Genomic DNA, 13,609 nt, shown 5'->3' on the forward strand with positions numbered 1-13,609 from the left:
GGCAGTGTGAACACACACACTAAACCGAAGCCTCTGGGAGCCATACGTGTGAAGCACCGCCATTTCTCCTGAGGCGCCCACAAAAAAAACAACCCGAAAGTTGGGATACTTTCTATGGAGGTGAATTACACTGGAAAAAGCCAGCCTGCCCCTGATTCGTTAATCTGGCAACACATATTTGAAATCATATAAAACAACACAAACTTTGGTTTCGTGAACGCAGGGTGACGCCACCCCAGCCTCGGTCATTCCTTCCACGCGGACGGCCACAGGTGTCTCCCTCGGCCGAGCCTTCCTCACCCACGCCTCGCTTTCCAGCCGCCTCCTTAGCGTCTCTCTTCAGACGTCTGGACGTCTTCTCCAAAAGGACACTGACAGGCCTCACACCCATTAGCGTGGCTACTATCAAATCAAAAATAAAACTCACAGGTGTTGGTGAGGAGATGGGGAGATGGGAATCCTGTGCCCCGACGGTGAGAGTATATGACAGCAACCATTGAGGACAGTCGTAAGGTGATTCCTCGAAAAATCGAATACAGCCTCCATGCCTGCACGCTCAGTGGCTTCAGTCGTGTCCGAGTCTTTGCGACCCCAGGGACTGTAGCCCGCCAGGCTCCTCTGTCCATGGGATTCTCGAGGCAGGGATACTGGAGTGGGCTGCCACACCCTCCTCCAGGGGATCTACCTGACCCAGGGATCGCCCCTGCACTGGCTGAGTTTCCTGCATTGGCAGGCGGATTCTTCACAGGGAAGGTCCATCAGTTCAGTTCAGTCGCTCAGTCGTGTCTGACTCTTTGCGACCCCATGAATCGCGGGCCTCCCTGTCCATCACCATCTCCCGGAGTTCACTCAGACTCACGTCCATCGAGTCCATGATGCCATCCAGCCATCTCATCCTGGGTCGTCCCCTTCTCCTCCTGCCCCCAATCCCTCCCAGCATCAGAGTCTTTTCCAATGAGTCAACCCTTCGCATGAGGTGGCCAAAGTACTGGAGCTTCAGCTTTAGCATCATTCCTTCCAAAGAAATCCCAGGGTTGATCTCCTTCAGAATGGACTGGTTGGATCTCCTTGCAGTCCAAGGGACTCTCAAGAGTCTTCTCCAACACCACAGTTCAAAAGCATCAATTCTTCGGCGCTCAGCCTTCTTCAGAGTCCAACTCTCACATCCATACATGACCACAGGAAAAACCATAGCCTTGACTAGACGGACCTTAGTCGGCAAAGTAACATCTCTGCTTTTGAATATGCTATCTAGGTTGGTCTTAACTTTTCTTCCAAGGAGTAAGCGTCTTTTAATTTCATGGCTGCAGTCACCATCTACAGTGATTTTGGAGCCCCTGAAAATAAAGTCTGACACTGTTTCCACTGTTTCCCCATCTATTTCCCATGAAGTGATGGGACCAGATGCCATGATCTTCGTTTTCTGAAAGTTGAGCTTTAGGCCAACTTTTTCACTCTCCTCTTTCACTTTCATCAAGAGGCTCTTTAGTTCTTCTTCACTTTCTGCCATAAGGATGGTGTCATCTGCATATCTGAGGTGATTGATATTTCTCCCGGCAATCTTGATTCCAGCTTGTGTTTCTTCCAGTCCAGTGTTTCTCATGATGTCCTCTGCATATAAGTTAAATAAGTAGGGTGACAATAGACAGCCTTGACGTACTCCTTTTCCTATTTGGAACCAGTCTGTTGTTCCATGTCCAGTTCTAACTGTTGCTTCCTGGCCTGCATATAGGTTTCTCAAGAGGCAGGTCAGGTGGTCTGGTATTCCCATCTGTTGAAGAATTTTCCACAGTTTATTGTGATCCACACAGTCAAAGGCTTTGGCATAGTCAATAAAGCAGAAATAGATGTTTTTCTGGAACTCTCTTGCTTTTTCCATGATCCAGTGGATGTTGGCAATTTGATCTCTGGTTCCTCTGCCTTTTCTAAAACCAGCTTGAACATCAGGGAGTCCACGGTTCACGTATTGCTGAAGTCTGGCTTGGAGAATTTTGAGCATTACTTTACTAGCGTGTGAGATGAGTGCAATTGTGCAGTAGTTTGAGCATTCTTTGGCATTGCCTTTCTTTGGGATTGGAATGAAAACTGACCTTTTCCAGTCCTGTGGCCACTGCTGAGTTTTCCAAACTTGCTGGCATATTGAGTGCAGCACTTTCACAGCATCATCTTTCAGGATTTGAAACAGCTCAACTGGAATTCCATCACCTCCACTAGCTTTGTTTGTAGTGATGCTTTCTAAGGCCCACTTGACTTCACTTTCCAAGATGTCTGGCTCTAGATTAGTGATCACATCATCATGATTATCTGGGTCGTGAAGATCTTTTTTGTACAGTTCTTCCGTGTATTCTTGCTACCTCTTCTTAATATCTTCTGCTTCTGTTAGGTCCAGACCATTTCTGTCCTTTATCGAGCCCATTTTTGCATGAAATGTGCCCTTGATATCTCTGATTTTCTTGAAGAGATCTCTAGTCTTTCCCATTCTGTTCTTTTCCTCTATTTCTTTGCATTGGTCGCTGAAGAAGGCTTTCTTATCTCTTCTTGCTATTCTTTGGAACTCTGCATTCAGATGCTTATATCTTTCCTTACCTCCTTTGCTTTTTGCCTCTCTTCTTTTCACAGCTATTAGTATGGCTTCCTCAGACAGCCATTTTGCTTTTTTGCATTTCTTTTCCATGGGGATGTTCTTGATCCCTGTCTCCTGTACAATGTCACAAACCTCCGTCCATATTTCATCAGGCACTCTATCTATCAGACCTAGGCCCTTAAATCTATTTCTCACTTCCACTGTATAATCATAAGGGATTTGATTGAGGTCATACCTGAATGGTCTAGCGGTTTTCCCTACTTTCTTCAATTTAAGTCTGAATTTGGTAATAAGGAGTTCATGATCTGAGCCACAGTCAGCTCCTGGTCTTGTTTTTGTTGACTTATAGAGCTTCTCCATCTTTGGCTGCTGAGAATATAATCAATCTGATTTCGGTGTTGACCATCTGGTGATGTCCATGTGTAGAGTCTTCTCTTGTGTTGTTGGAAGAGGGTGTTTGCTATGACCAGTGCATTTTCTTGGCAAAACTCTATTAGTCTTTGCCCTGCTTCATTCCACATTCCAAGGCCCAATTTGCCTGTTACTCCAGGTGTTTCTTGACTTCCTACTTTTGCATTCCATTCCCCTATAATGAAAAGGACATCTTTTTTGGGTGTTAGCTCTAAAAGATCTTGTAGGTCTTCATAAAACCATTCAACTTCAGCTTCTTCAGCATTACTGGTCAGGGCATAGACTTGGATTACTGTGATATTGATTGGTTTGCCTTGGAGACGAACAGAGATCATTTTGTTGTTTTTGAGATTGCATCCAAGTACTGCATTTTGGACTCTTTTGTTGACCATGATGGCTACTCCATTTCTTCTGAGGGATTCCTGCCCGCAGTAGTAGCTGTAATGGTCATCTGAGTTAAATTCACCCAAAGTCCATAGACTCACCATAAAGCTAAAAGTTAGTTTCTCAGTTGTGTCTGACCCTTTGCGACCCCACAGACTGTAGCCCGCCAGGCTCCTCTGTCCATGGGATTCTCCGGGCAGGAATACTGGAGTGGGCTGCCATGCCCTCCTCCAGGGGATCTTCCCGGCCCAGGGACAGAACCTGATTCCTGTCTCCTGCACTGGCGGGCGGGTTCTCACGGGGGAATTCTCTAGACTCACCATGCGGCCCAGCAGTCCCACTTCTCCACCTACACCCCAAAGAGTTGACAGCATGGACTCAAACAGATACTTGCACACCCGTGTTTACAACATTATTCACAAAAGCCCAAAGGTGGAAGCAAGCCAGGTCTGTCGATGAGTGAACAACCTTAACAGGGTTCATCCATTCAGTGGAATATGTTTCCGCCTTTAAAATGAAGGAAGGTCCTTCCCTGGTGGTCCAGCGGCTAAGACTCCACGCTCCCAATGCTGGGGGCCCAGGTTCGATCCCTGTCAGGGAACTAGATCCCACGTGCCTCAACTAAGGGGTCACAGGCCGAAATGAAGACCCAGCACAGCCAAATAAATAAATAAATATAAATCGGTTATACCCCAAATCAAAAAGTTTAAAGTTTGGGGGAAAAATAAAGTAAAAATCCTTTGCCAAAATCCTCTGAGGAGCTGGAGGCTTCCCAGAGAATGAGCTACCTTGTCTGCCAGCGTGGGCTTGCAATAAACCTTTCTCCAATAAAGAGATATTTTTATTTTCTCAGCATTTGTTTATTTGACTGCACCGTGTCTTACTTTTGGCACATGGGATCTTTAGTTGAGGCATGAAAACTCTTAATTGTAGCAAGCGGGATCTACTTCCCTGTCCAGGGATCAAGCCTGGGCTCCCTGCACTGAGAGCGCAGTCTCAGCCGCTGGACCACCAGGCAAGTCCCTAAATAAGGATTTTTTTAAAAAGGAAAGAAATCCTGATACTTGGTACAATATTGGATGGACCTGAAGGACACGATGCTCAGCGGAATAAGCCGGACAGAAAAGGACAAATACTGTATGATTCCACTTCTCTTATGTTGCCTCCCCCTTCTGAATTCAAAGCTTCACGGCGCACAGTGGCTGCTTGAGCTCCAGCCACAACAGATACGTTTCAGCCAGCAGGAAGGTAAAAGGGGATATCCTCTCGCTTGAGCACACCTCCACTTACATCCTGTTGGCCAGAACAGCTGCACATCCAGCTACAAGGGAGCCTGGAAATACTGTCCTTGGTTCTAGGTGCCAATACACTGAACACAAGCGAGAGTGTTACTGAGGAGGAAGAGAAGGCCGGACGCAGTGGGGTGGCCAGCCCTCCCCTCCCTGTTCCTCCAGCACCAGGCCCTTTGGCCCTCCTCCCCACACTGCCTCTGTGGTCCTCGGTATAAAACCCAGTGTAAACACACGCCTTCTCCCCCACCTCAACAGACTCAAGTTGCATGTTCCACGTGGCGCCCCGGATCCCCTCCACGCCCCAGCTCAGCCCACCACTCCCCGCCCTTTCCAGAAACATGAGGCCCATCCCCGCCTCCAGCTGGCCCCTCACATGGGCTGTTTCCCAGCCAGGAATGTCCTCTCCACCAAGCCAGCCCGCACTGCTGAGAAGCTCTCAGGGATCAGCCCCTCCCTCCTTTGTGCTCTCACAAAACGAGTTCATTCCCGTGAGTTAAGATTTCCTGCACGTCTGCGGCGAGCCGGGCGCTGGGGGAGGAAGGTGCTTTGTGCTCGGCATCAAGGTGGATTTCATCTGCAGGCGAGTCTGCCTCTCACCTAGGCTGAGCTCCGGGGGGTTGGGATACCCCCCTTCCCCGCCCAGTGCCCACCTGCCCAGGTGCCAGGTTCCAGGTCGGCAGGACTCTGGCTGTGCACTACTCAGCAGGCGGCGGGGGCCCTGGCAGCAGAGAGCTGGGGGCGCAGCGTGCAAGGGGCAGTGGCCAGGGGGTCAGTAGCATGCTGCGCCTCCCCCAACACGCAGCACACACCCGGAAGAGGAAGCCAGGGGCTGAGGCCGAGCAGGTGGGGAGGGTGTCTTCCTGCTGAGGGAACAATCAGCCCGCGCCCACCCCCCACCCCGGAGACAGAACTGGCAGGGGGCAGCCGGAGCAGCAGGGGCCACGCAGAGGCCGAGGTGGCGGGGTGGAGGGGGGCGGCTGGCACACTTGCTCAGCCTTCTCCCTGGGAGCTGGGAGCCGTGGGAACGGGGAAGGGCTGTTGGCAGAAGAACAACGGGGCTGGCTTTGCATTTCAGGAGGTGGAAGGAAGGCTGGCTGCTGGGAGGGGACACGATGGCCCCGAGGGCTGGTGAGGAACCTGTGGATGCTGCCCGCCCCCAGCCGTGGCCACCGCGCCCAGCGAAGCTGCCCCCTCGGCTGCTCCCGCAGGGAGGAGAGTGCTCAGGGCACCCCCGGGCCCCGGGACAGGGGGCGGCCTCGGATGGGGCCCTTGGGGAGCAGGAGGGTGGGGGCGTCTGCGAGCGGAGTGAGCCCAGAGGGCAGGGGGAGGCCCTGGGCAGCAGGCGGCCGGCCTGCTGGGACCCCCGGCTCTGCCCGTCCCCCGCCCATGCTGCAGAACCAGCTGGGGTGTCTGGGGAGGAAGAGGCCGCTGAGCCCACAGGCAGAAGGCCCCCAGCCGAGGGTCCTGGCCATCCTGCCCAGTGACCTAGCGGGGCCCAGCTGCCCCATCCGTAAGAAGGGGTTCTCCTGGGGTTCTCAAGGCAAGAATACCAGAGTGCTTTGCCATTCCCTGCTCCAGTGGACCGCGTTTTGTCAGGCCCCGACTGGCAAGGACGTGTCCTCCGGCCGCTCCACGTGGCATGCCCGGCGCCCTGGGTGTCCCGGTGCTGGTCCTCATTGAGTCAGGAAAACTTCACCAGCCGCCCCAGAGGTCGGGGCACAGGCGCTGCTGGAGTCGCTGTGTCTGGGTGGCCGTCAGCCTGGCCTGCACGGGCCTGTGCCAGCCAGGGTTGCTCTCTGAGGCCGTGATGGTGTCGATTCTGGACACACGCATGGAGCACCTATCCCAGACACATCGCCATCCCACTGTGTGTGGCTATCCTGTGATAGGGCATCATCGTGGAAGCTGTGGCCTTGCTCCTTGCCTGATGCCGCCCACCAGGCCCTCCAGGAGGGATGGGGCAGGCGGGGCAGGAGGGGCAGGTGTGGGTGACTTTGGTTCTGAGGCTCCAGGAGCCAGGGAGGGCCCACGAGAGACAGGCACGGCCCCACCCTCTGCAGGGACCCGGCAGTGGGGGACGCTCCCGGCACATTGATGAGCGCCCCTCCTGTCCGAGCTCTTGGTAGCTGGAAAGGTGGGGGGCCCTCCTCCCGTGAGCCCAGGCTGGAGTTACATGTCCCTGGGGAGCGGGCGGCCTCCAGGGCTCCCCAGGAGAGGCACTCGTCCTGGGGACGTGGGAGGAGACTGGCTCACCGTGAGTCCCCAGGCCCCACCCTGGCAGAGAAACAGGCCTCCCCATGTGTGTGGGAAAAAGCTCTGTCCAGCCCAGCTTTGAATCTGGGGACCCAGGTCCCCCCCCCCGCCCCGCGCCACATGGAAGCCAGTGGCCTCCGTCTACCAGGCAAGGCAGAGACCTCCCAGCCGTGGGGCAGCCCTCCCTCCACCAGTGACTTGAGTTGGTCCCTGGAGGCGTGTGGGGGGGGACCCAGGTTACAGGGAGGGGAGGGGCCAAGCTCTGAATAGCCCCTTCCAGCAGGCCCCTGGGACCCCCGGAGAGCGACAGCCTTCTGCAGCCTCCGAGGCTTGGAGAGCTGCCGGGCGGGCGGGCGGGGGTAGGGTCTCTGCTCTTGGAGAGGGGAGAGTGTCACCAGGCTGGGAGCAGCTGGCGGTTCGGACGGGGAAGTGCGGTCAGCCCGCCCACAGCCCCAGGCAGGGGTGGGGGCCTGGGGTGGCGGCGGTGAACTCTGGTTCTGCCCGCCCGCCCTGCTGGGCTACTTTCAAAGTCCAGAGCCTCGTGAGGCAGACTCAGTCCGTTTCCCCGTTGGATCCCAGCCCATGAGGTGGGGGAGGGGTGGCAGAGAGCCCCCCTGCTCCTGGAGAGGGAGGGAAGTGTGGGAGGCTGCCAGGAGCAGCCCTCGTGCACCTCAGCCTCCAGATCCCCCTCTCCCAGCTACTCCCTGAGGCCCCCAGCGGGGAGAGGAACATACCAGCTGACCGAGGACCATCCCGCTGAGCAGCGGGACTTGGCGAAGTCCTTCCCCATTTTGGAAAGTCCACCGAATCCAGACCGTCCTATCTGTGGCCCTGCACCCACACCCCGATCTGTCCTGATCGTCCTGTCCTGCCCGCCCCTCGGCACTGGGACTGTCTTTGGGCAACGGAGCATCATGAAGGCGGACACAAGCAGACCAGGCCTCGGGCCTCTGGCTTGCACCCTCTGGCCTCCGAGACTCCAGGTGAGGGTGCCCGAGGTCGCCAGCCGGAGCCGCGGGAACCGCTGAGTCAGCACCACCTCCCGCCGGAGGGAGGCCGGCTGAGCACGCAGCCCAGGAGCACCTGGGGCGCTGGGGGACACAGCCTCCCAGCCGGGCCCAAGCTGCAGGGCTGGCTGTCTGAGCAGCAGGTGACCCACGTGTGTGCGTGCTCAGCTGCTCAGGCGTGTCCGACTCGGCGACCCCGTGGGCTGTAGCCCGCCAGGCTCCTCTGTCCACGGGATTCTCCAGGCAAGAGTACTGGAGTGGGCTGCCATTTCCTCCTCCAGGGGAGCTTCCCGACCCAGGGATCGAACCCACCTCTCTTGCATTGGCAGGCAGATGCTTTACCACTGAGCCACCTGGGAAGCCCCCCTAAGGTAACCAGTACCTCTGCCTTTTAGAGATACATCTCTCAGTGGGTTGCACTGGAGAGAATTAAGCCAGAAATAAGAAAGGACGGAGGGTTCCATCTTGTCTCTGCACGTCTCTATTTCCCTCTCTTTAAACAGAGAGGGTGGCCATCTGCTTCCTGCAAGGATTCAGTGAGACTCTGAAGGTGTTTGTACAAATGCGTGTGCGTGCGCACAGTCAGCCTCTCCTTCAAGTAAGGAGGCCTCCTGAACACAGCTCCTGCATTCTTCCTGGGTCAAGGTTGTGGCTTGGAGCCTGAGCCTCGCAGTGGCAAGAAGGGGAAGCTGGGCTTGCTGAGCTCTGAGCCCCTGAAGGCGACAGGGCTTCCCCAAGGCCTTGGAGTGGGTGGGCAGAGCCTGGAACGAGCCCAGACCCGTGACTCTGCGGGGCGGGAGGGTGGGGATGATAGGCCCACCCTGGGGAGGGGCCTCTGCACGTCCTTTTCACCCAGCGCCAGTCTCTTCATGTCGCTCCGGGGCTACCTCCCCGCCAGACGCGGCTTCGGTCTGCCTTGGGCTTGGGCCGCAGAGACCAGCCTTGTGAGTACTGTGTGTGAAGTGAGAGCAAACAGGCGCTGAGCAAGAGACCGTGGTGGGGCCGTGCCAGGCCTTGCAAAGCATCCCTGGCCCCTCTGAGGCCACCCCTGCTGATTTCCTGGCTCCCAGAGGCCCTCTGGATAAGCAAGGCGGCCGGCTGGGGGTGCTGGGCAAATCTGAGGTGTGCACCTGTCGCTCTGGCTGGGCCTGGCTGGCGGGCTGGCTCCGTGGCATCCTTCCCAGCCTCCAGAGCCACAGGGCACCTCCGCCACGGCCAGCTTGACAGCAGCACTCCTGCGGCTCTGCTGTGGCCAGCGGACTGCGGGGACCAGGCGCTGGGCTGGCCGAGTGTCCGGGCGGGGGCTGGGGAAACCCGGCCTCGCACTCTCTCCTCTCCCCGCCTGCTCTCATGGAAAATATGAACTGTGCTGGACGGGCTCCAAACGCAGGGGATTCCATTGTTCTGGCTTCCGCCCCGGCGTCTGGGGACCCAGCCCCTGCCTGGCCTTTCTCCCGGCGCCTCCAGGTCTTGGGACAAACGGTTCAAGAGCCTCAACCCTGCCACCTTCCTGGCCTGGGATACAGACCCTGGGGAGCTTCTGGCCGGGATGGCCTCCTCCTCAGCTCCAGATGCTCCTTCCGAGCAGCTCAGCCCTCAGGGTGCTCTCTGCAGACTTTCTCCCCACCGGCTTCCCTCACAAGCTCTACTTCCCAGGGAGGGGGAGGGGAGGGAGGGAGGGGGAGGGGGGAGGGGAGGGGAGGGGAGGGGAGGGGGGGCGCCGAGGAAAGGAGAGACGTGGTCAGGGGCCACTGAGTGAGGCCCCTTCTCATGTAACCGTCTGTGCTGTGGCAGAGTACACAGAGCCATTTCAACCATATTTTAGTGTCAATTCAGTATCACTGAGTTTGTGCCATGTTATGCAACCATCACTATGTATTTCCAAAACTTTCTGTCACCCCGAAAAGAAACCCCTGGCCTTCCCCAGTCCTTCCCCCCTAGCCCCGGGCAACAGCTCCTCCTCCTCCCGTCTCTATGACCTGCCTATCCTGGATCTCTCGATTGAGTGGAATCCTGCAGCTCCAGGATTCCCAAGTTTTGGTCTGGCTTCTCTCACTGACCATGCTGTTTGCAATGTGGTACCAGCTACCAGAGCTTCGAGCCTGCCTCTGGTGAGTCACATTCCACCCCGTGGCGGTGCTTTCTGCTGATCCCTTCACCAGCTGCCGGCATCTGGGTTGCTCTCGTCTTTCAGCTGTGGCGAGTAGGGCTGGGCTGCGGTGTCACGTCAACACTTCATATGTGCCTCACGTTGCTGTGAGCTAAGCAGGACTCTCTACCCACTTTAGCCATGAAAAGGCTGGGGCTCAGAGGACCTCAGGGCTTCCCTAGTAGCTCAGTTGGTGAAGAATCTGCCTGCAACGCAGGAGACCCTGGATCCGGAAGATCCACTGGAGAAGGGAAGAGCTATCCACTCCAGTATTCAGACTGAGTGGCTTTCACTTTCAGAGGACCTGTGACTTAGAATAGGAGGTAGTTAATTTTAAAAGAAAAGAAAGGAGACGACTTGGACTTTGGAGCCGAGAAGACCTGACTGAGAGCATGAACAGAACAGCATCCGAAGATGGAGCCTCCGGGGAGCTGGGCGCGCAGCCTGGACGGCTGGCCTCCCCAGGAAGCAGGACTACTTTTAGTCTTATTTCAAATAAAGGAAACTGAGGCCCATCTGTCTGCCACTTGAATGTGTCCACTCGGGGCAAGTGTCTTCATTTCTGAGCCTTGAAAACCCCCTCACCACCCGCTCCGTGATGTGAGAACCTGGCTGGGGGCCAGAGGAGGTCGTGGGTGCAGGCGCTCAGCGTGGCTCAGCTGGTCCTTCCTGCTGGAGCAGGCCTGGCCCTGCTGAGTTCTCCCGGGCTCCCCAGCTCCGGGTCCCCATGGTGGAGTGGCTTGGAGGCCGTGGCTCCTTATTGCAGCCTGGACTGCTTCCATAGCCAGGGAAAGACCAGTGGTTTCCCCATCAGCTCCCTCCTCCTGAGTCACACTGCAAGGTCACTGAAGGCGTGTCCCTTGGTGCCCTGGTCAGCGGCCAGCACTGCACACCAGGTCCTCTCTGACTTCTCAGGCCACTGGAGCCCTATTTCAGGTCATCTAGTCTGTGGCCGACAGCATGAGGCTGAACCCTGGTTCCTTGACTGGGTGGTGATTCTTGTACTCTTTCCCGAGCAACAGTGGGGCCAGGGTCTCAGTTGCCCCATCTGTAGAGTGGGGTTAAACTCAGTCTCCAGTTGCAGGGGTCCCAGGACAGGCAGAAAAACCACAGCAGCTCCAGCCAGTGAGCACCAGGCAAAGGGAGGGTGGGGAGTCTCCCCTGTGGCCTCCCCCTGCCCCCTGGCATTCTCTAGCCCTCGCCCTGCTGGGTGCCTGTTTTGCAGATCAAGGATGGGAGTAAAGATGCTGGGATCTAATAGCTGCAAGCACCAGACCCCAGAGCCCCTGGAGCCTGCTTAGCCCCCAGGAAAGCACAGGTTCAGCTCCACGGGGACTTTCTCGGCAACATTGGGCCTCCTGTTGTGAGGAGGTCTGAACCTGAGCCCCAGGTTCACCCTCTACTAGGAGAGGCCTTGGCAGCGCTTTCCCAGAACTGCGTATTGTGGGCCCCACCTCCTCTCTACCCTGGACCTCCTTCCTCACTCCTCCTCCATGGATCCCCTTGGGGAAAGGGTTCATGCACCAAGTCCATTGCCAGTGTTAATCACTGACAAGCCCCTCTGCCATTCTGTGCAACCAGAGACCTGGAGTGCCTGGTGTATGCGTTTGCTGTGGCTGCTGTAACGGGACCACACGCCGGGCAGCTTAATCCACAGAAAGGTCTTGTCTCTCAGTTCTGGAGGCTGAAGTCTGAGCTCACAGTGTCACCGTTCTTTGTGACACTGAAGGCTTGGTTCCTTCTGAGGCTGTGAGAGCGATCTGCCCCACCCTCTCTCCCAGCTTCCGGTGGCACCAGCAGTCCTTGGGGTCCCTTGGCTTGTGAACACATCACCCCGTCTCTGCCTCCATCTTCACATGGTGCTCTCTCCACATTTCTGTGTCTCTGAAGTGCGTTCAGTTTCCCTCTAATAAGGACACTGTCACTGGAGGAGGGCCCTCCATAATCTCATCCAGCTTCATCTTACCTCGACCACACCTGCTATGACCCCACTTCCAGCTAAGATCGCAGTCACAGACACCAAGAGTTGGGACTTAGAGGTATCTTTTGTGGGGACAGAATTCAATCCCACACACCCAAGTTATCATTTATACAATGTTTGGGTCTGGTTTTCTGACACTACCAGAGAAAAATGCATAATTTTGTGATGTTTCTTAGAAGGCAGAAAAGAACCTCAGTGTGTGTGTGACGGGGTACTTCCTCGTGGTCCAGTGGCTAAGACTCCATGCTCCCAATGAAGGGGCCTGGGTTCCACTCATGGTCAGAGAACTAGATCCCACGCATGCAACTAAAACCTGGTGCAACCAAATAAATATATATTTTTAAAAAGAAAGGAACTCAGGGACCCATGCCTTCACATGGGGACCCTGGTAGGCCTGCTAGGTTGGTCTGGGGGCTTGGGAATCACAGTGGCGTCAGGGTTCTGTGACCATGTGACTAGCTGCTAATAACAGGAACTAGAATCAGACCCTTTAAGGATGGAGAATGTGACCTTCTTTCTGACCAGCTGTTATTCCCCAATTGGGTGGCGTCCGTGAATTACCCGGGCGAGGTCAAGCCATACCATTGCGGGAGGCCCACAGGGGCTCCCCAGACTTATCACAGGAAAGTGGGCAAGTCAGGGCGGTCAGGTGAGCAGACAGACAGGCCCCTTGGGAAGCCACCGCCCAGAACTGTCTTTGCCTGCAACAACCCAGCCCAGCTGCAGAGTCGGCTGAGCCCAAGCATGGCAGATAGCAGAGTCCCGGGTGTGGAAACCTGTTTCTCAGAACGCAGCAGGTCCAGAAGTGGTGCCCCAAGGTGGTGACAAGCCAGAGCCAAGAGGAAGGACCTGTTGCCCCCGGGGTACACAGAGAGGGGTGTGCAGGGCCTGGGACTGTGGCTTCCAGCCCCCCTGTCTGTTAGGAGGTCCCTGTCTCAGTAACAGGCATGACGGCGTCCTCTGGGAAGTGTGGCCGTGTGTGTGGCTTCAAAGTCCATGCTCAGCCCTCCCTGGCAGCTGCCTGAATATCCAGGCTCAAGGATACCAGGATAGGGTGCCGTCTTTCTTCTAGGTCTTGACAAAAGCCCCAACTGTCCCCAAAGGCAGGCCCAGTAGGGACTGAATTTACCCGCTCACCTCACGCGGCCACTTACTCTGACTGGATCACATTCTGATGCTCTGAGCCTTCTACAGTTATCGGATTCCCTATTTACAGACACTGTTGGACAAAGAGGTTAAGCGACTTGTCCAAGATCACACGGCTGCAGGTCACCAAACCACGCAGACAGGCCCCTGGGCCCCCTGCCCGGCGTCGCAGCCGGCGTATGAACGCGCACTGGTCCCACCAACGGGCGCGCGCCAGGGCGAGGTGCCGCTCCACGTGCGACAGACGGAGGGACCGCGGGCCGGATTGCTTGTCCTGCCCGCCTTCCCTGTCCGGGGCCCCGCGGCGGGTGGGGAGGGAGCACTGAGTGGGCGGGGCCTCGCCCAAACGGCCAATGGCAGCCCGGGGGCGGGGCGCGCAGCGGGGCTAGCGGGAGGCGTGGC

At 56.5% G+C, this 13,609-nt stretch overlaps 1 long non-coding RNA gene across 1 annotated transcript; it reads left to right on the plus strand.

The window, feature by feature from the left end:
- On the plus strand, nucleotides 9,633-10,612 carry LOC102190928. The gene is made up of 2 exons (XR_311101.2): nucleotides 9,633-10,042; nucleotides 10,220-10,612. It is a non-coding gene; the product is annotated as an uncharacterized LOC102190928 (long non-coding RNA).

This window comes from Capra hircus, chromosome 25, assembly GCF_001704415.2.
Source record: "Capra hircus breed San Clemente chromosome 25, ASM170441v1, whole genome shotgun sequence".
Taxonomy (NCBI): domain Eukaryota; kingdom Metazoa; phylum Chordata; class Mammalia; order Artiodactyla; family Bovidae; genus Capra; species Capra hircus.